The following is a 5,797-nucleotide window of genomic DNA, read 5'->3' as shown; positions in this document are numbered from 1 at the left end:
CAGAAGGCAGAACTTAGAGAAATGGTTGGAAGTAAAAAGATTCAGATTTAGATTCAACGTTAGGAAAAACCCCTTAATAAGTAGAATTCTCCCAAAATGGAATTGTCTGCCTCAGGAGATGGTGGGTTCCTCCTCAGTGGAGATCTGAAAGCCACTGCCCGATGATCACTTGTCAAGTTTGTCTTAGAGAAAATACTTCCTCAAGTCCAAGTTGGATTAAATAAATAGCCTCTCAGGTCTCTTCCTACTCTCAGGGTGATTCTGTGAGCTGGCAGTCAAGATAAGGAGTTGGCTGAGACAGTGACACCCTCTGCCTGCCACACAGAGGTACTGAGCGAGATTCGCCAGCACATTTTGTCTTCTCTGCTGGTTATTCTTGAGACTCAAATGTAACTCTTGTCGTTTGAGAGATATCCATGCTTCAAAAGGCTCACGAATCATTGGTAGAGGTATCACCCTCTATTAGCTTGAGCCCCAGCTCAGAAACCAGAAAGGCTAAGTGCTGGGGACACCGAAAAAGACAAAAGACTGTCAGTCTGCTCTCAAGGAGATCACAATGTAATGGAGGAGAAAACATATAAACAATTATTCACAAACAAGGTATAATCAGGATAAATTAGAAATTACCAAAGAAAAAGCCTAGAATTAAAGGGATTCAGGAAAGGCATCTTGTAGAAGGTGAGGTATCTGGGATTTGAAGGAAGCCAAGAGGTAGAAATGAGGAGGGAGAGAGAGGATTTCCAGCATGGAGGACAGCCAGTGAAAAAGAGTGTCTTATGTGAGGAGCAGGAAGGGAGACGGTGTCACTGGATTGCAGAGTACATGGAGAGAGAGAGTAAAGGTAAGAAGACTGTAACAGGACGGAGAGGGGGAGTGTTACAAAGGACTTTAACGACCAAATGGAGGATTTTAGAGGATGTAGAGGGTGGTAGGGGGGAGGAGGGAGGAAGGGGAGTACATGGAACTCAACTTTAGGAAGATCACTTTGACTGTTGAATGAAGGTTGGGCTGTCATGGGGGCAGACTTGTGTCATGAAGACCAACCCGCAGATTACCCGAGGTGCAGGTTTCCAGGAATCATTGCTGCCTTTCATTTAGCCAGCTCTTGGCTAACCTGGGCTCATTGTTCTCCTAGTTACTTGCCATCTGGTCTTGAAGCTTTCCTCCCTTTATGGAACACCCACCCAAGTATCTGTGGATACAGCTCAGAATGTACAAAAATGTACAACACCCAGGTCCCATGATGAGTGAGTCATCTTACCCTTTAAAGGGGTGGTGGTGGAGACTCCTACAAAACCTCCATGGAATTCAGAAAATTTTTTGGTTGAAAATAATCTCTTTTGATCACTGGTGCTTCTCTGTCTATCCATCCTCCCTTTTAATTAAAGGTTAGGAAGGTTATGGAATAACACACTTGTAGGCAAGAGAAGAAGGTAGGAGGATAATGTCTCAGATCCTTTAGAAATGTGAAAGGCCTTTATTGCTTCTTTCGCCCCCAACTAGTTAAGTTTTTCACTCAATATTGAATCTGTAAACTACTGGAAACAGAGACTCAACATGGAGCAGTCAGTTCATTTGAGAGAGTATTTTGATAATCAGTTATCTTCTCAGTTGACACTTGTAGGAAATATATAAGTTCAAGTCTATTTGAACTGATTTTCTCGATTGTTTTGATGAATTTCAATTGGCAGTGGTCTAAAAAATGAGTAATTGGGACTGGCTTGGTTATTGGAGTTCAGCTAATTAGTGCAGTTCATTCCAGGTTTAGAGAAACATCATGTTGTACAGGAGATAGAAAAAAGGATAGATTAAGAGTTAGGGAGATCTAAGGTAAAATTCTACCCCTGACACTCACTAGCTGTGTAACCACAGGCAAGTCAGATTTTCCTCAATTCTCTAAGTATTGTCTGCTACATTAATAATTGTTTGCTATCTGTATCTCTTGAGAATTTCCTTCCTTCCTTCCATCTTTCTTCCTTCCTTCCTACCTTCCTTCCTTCTTACCTTCCTTCCTTCCTTCCTCCCTTCCTTCCTTCCTTTTTTGACATACTGATATCTAGGTTTAGGTTCATAATTTGGCTAAGTTCAGGTCCCTAGCTGGAAAGACCATTACAAACACAACAAATACAGGTATGTCTTCCTTTGCTCATTGTTGCTGTACAGTCATTTTTCTTTCATATCCAACTCTTTGTGACTTCCTTTGGGGTTTTCTTGGCAAAGATATTGGAGCAGTTTGTCATTTCCTTTTCCAGATCATTTTCCACATAAGGAAACTGAGGTGAACAGGGTGAAGTGACTTGCTCAGGGTCAAACAGCTAATAAGTGTCTGACGCCACATTTGAACTCAGGTCTTCCTGACTCTGGGCCTGGTGCTCTATCCACTGCATCACCTAGCCACCCTTCTTTTGCTCAGACAGTCAAAAATCTGAAGTTACCAAACATAGGACTTTTGGGGGGTGGGTAGAGGGAGGGCTAGACTCTCGACTCATGCTTATTCGTCTGTGTAGGGAATTATCTCCAATGAACATATTTCCCCAGACACAGGTCTATGGTTCTTCTGTAACACTCTCCTAAGCTTTAATTCTTCTGAAATCTTAAAAGTTGACAGGCTTTCAAGGATCAAGTACAGTAACAAACTAATGATCGTATCACTAGTATGAGTCAGAGGCAGGACACAAACCCAGATCTTGCTGACTACAAGGCTGGACCTCTATCCTTTACTCTCTTTTTGTTGTTGTTCAGTCATTTTCAATCCTGTCTGACTCTGTGACCCCCTTTGGGGTTTTCTTGGCAGAGATACTGGAGTGGTTTGCCATTTTCTCCTCCAGCTTATTTAACAGATGAGGAAACTGAGGCAAACAGGGTCAAATGGCTTGCTCAGGGTCACACAGCAAGTAAGTGTCTGAGGCCAGATTTGAACTCAGGAAGAGGAGTCTTCTTAACTCCAGGTCCAGTGATCTATCCACTGAGCCACCTAGCTGCCCTCTCTTTCCTTCCTGGGGACCCTCTATCCCAGAGTAGCACTACAAAAATGTATTAACCCTTACAGGTGCTCTATCTACTATGCCACCTAGCTGGCCCCCACCCTTACTCTCCGCTGCCTCCCAAATAGAGAACCAAAGGGTTCATTTTCTGCATTACCAGAAAACTCTGTCACAAGGAGTCTTTTTTTCTTTTAAATAATATTTTATTTTAAAACAATTTTTAACAATTTTTTAAAATAAAATTTTGAGTTCCAAATTTTCTCCCTCCCTCCCCTCCTCCTCTCTAAGATGGTAAGCAATTGGACATAAGTTATACAGTCACAAGGAGTCTTGAAAAATTGAATTCTTTAATGCATGTATAAGCCAAAAAGAAATGAGACCAAAAGACTGTTTTAGATTGTAGTGATTAAGAACTGAGACTCATATGGTCCTATTCCTTCCTTTTACAGGCGAGGACGCTGAGGTCTAGAGAAGGGAAATGAGTTGCTCAAAAATCACACAAATAGTAATGGTCCAAAGCAGAATTTGAACCTCGGTCTTTTGACTCTAGAGACAATACTCTTCCCATTGGGCTACACTAACACTGGGGTTCAGACCCGGCTTCCTCCCCATTCCCCGCCTTCCCCATCTTTCCCCTCCCCTCCCCACAAATTCACTATTCACAGAGTTTAGGAGAGTGGAGAAGAGACATTTGAAGCTCCAGAATGACTAACCAAATGAAGATAAATGGCAAATGAAGGCCCATGATATTGCGATTTAAATCAATGGAAAAGCAAGGTTTACCTTATTTCTCCTGTCCTACCCCAGCCACTGTTACATTGGGGTGGCTCCAGCTACACCCAGACAACTAGGGGAATGAATTTAAAGAATTTCTGATAGTCTAGAAGGCCTCTAAGGTCCCTTCCAGATCACAATCCGTGATCCTATGATTCACTGGCGAGGAATACATTTTTAGTGAAATTATACTTAGTCTGGTTTGCTTTCTGCAGATGTCTGAATTTGCTTTTTTTTGAGCATGGGCCAAGGAGTTTGAAGAGTAGGTTGCTGGCTCCCTCTAGTGTCTGCCTGCTGTCTTTGCATGCCTGCTAATCCAGGCCTATAAGATTTCAATGAGATAGAAGGAACAAAAGCAGTATCATCCCTTATGCTCAGAAAAAGAGAAGTCTTTTCAGTGCATCTCATCTTCATGTCCTTCACATTTGAATAATGAGTTGTTTTCTACGACTTGGCACTCCCAACTCTTGTTGGGAGATATGTGTAAGTAGGGTTGGGGGCCTGGAGGCATCAGAGTAACCACATTAATCACCTCCTGGACAAAATTTCTTTTATGAAAGTTTCAGAGATGCTCAGGGAGCATGGTGACATACTGGAGACCCAGTATGAAAGTCACTGTTCTAAGCATCGGTGGATATGGGAAGCAGGACACCAAGCATGTGAATGCATTTTCAAGTAGCCAGAATTTTGTCATCTGTTTTTACAAATGGAAAGGTTGGACTACAGCAGGGCGTTCTTTTTTTGTGGGGGAGGGAGAAACCATCATTATTTTGTTTTGCAGTTTGATAAATCAAAAATCTTTGTTAAGCACATGCCAATCCCCTAAGTTCCAATAATACTTAAAATATGTTATGATACAGAAGGAGTTCTTAACCTGCGGCCCATGGATAGATTTCAGAGGGTCCATGAACTTGGATGGAAAAAATGCACCCTTATTTTCACTAATCTCTACTGAAAGTTACCACTTCCCTCAATTACTTAAAAACAGTATTCTGAGGAGTCCATAAACTCCAGTCAATGAAAGGGGTCCATGAAAAAAAATGAGAACCCTTATTCAGCACCTCTTAAATTCAGCACTTCTTAAACTGTGGGTCATGATCCCATATGTGGGGAGTCGTGAAAAATTTGGCAACAGGAAAAGGTTTCTGAACGTGCAACAACCAAAAATTAATTCAAAATCAAACACATAATGAATCCCAGGTGTTTCTGATAGTGCTTGCCCGTGCAACTTCACTGCAGCTTTGGTTCTGAACACAAAGCATGTGCACTTTGCACTGAGCATGCCGTCATGCCATGCAATGTCAACTAATGCTGCAAGAAATACCTCACCTCAGATTCGAGACTACTGTATGTTATAAATTGTAGTGTTTTTACTGCACAACTGCAGTGTTTTTCTGCTCTTACAGAAACTTAATAGTTTAATTACAGAAAATAAAGACTTTTAATATTTTCCTACTGTCATTCCTCGGCATGTATCAAATTAGTACATCTTTGGATTGTATTGTGCTAGACTATCTGATTTTAAAAGTTGCTGTTATTTCCTTCTTTTACAGAAACATAAGTGTTTAGTTGCAGCAAGTAAAGACAAAAGCCCTTTAATAATATTTCTCCACCATTACCATTGTGTGTGTATGTAAGTGTGAACACTAATTTTTAAAATTAAGCACAAACAAATGTAATTTAAAAAACTAAAGCTAGTATTTATTTGAGAAATTATTAGCAATATTTATTTATATTTTAGGACAAAAATATTTTTTGGTTATGGATAAGTGGCTAAATTTAGATAGAAGAGGTAAAAATACTGATGACAATGCAGCAGAGTCTTCGCTAGTAGGTTATAGTACACCTAAATTGACAAGAAAGAGAAAATATGTCAAATCATTTTTGCAATATTAATTTCTAATAATGATGATGGTGTGCAAAAACCTCTTTGCTTATTTCGTAATGAAATTTTGGCCGTGGAAAGCTTGAAACCAGCCAAACTACAATGGCAGCTTAATACCAAGGATGCAGCATACTGCAATAAGCCAAAAGAATAT

Source organism: Vombatus ursinus, unplaced genomic scaffold (genome assembly GCF_900497805.2).
Source record: "Vombatus ursinus unplaced genomic scaffold, bare-nosed wombat genome assembly UNPS02014945.1, whole genome shotgun sequence".
Taxonomy (NCBI): Eukaryota; Metazoa; Chordata; class Mammalia; order Diprotodontia; family Vombatidae; genus Vombatus; species Vombatus ursinus.
Note: the sequence above shows the minus strand (reverse complement) of the source record.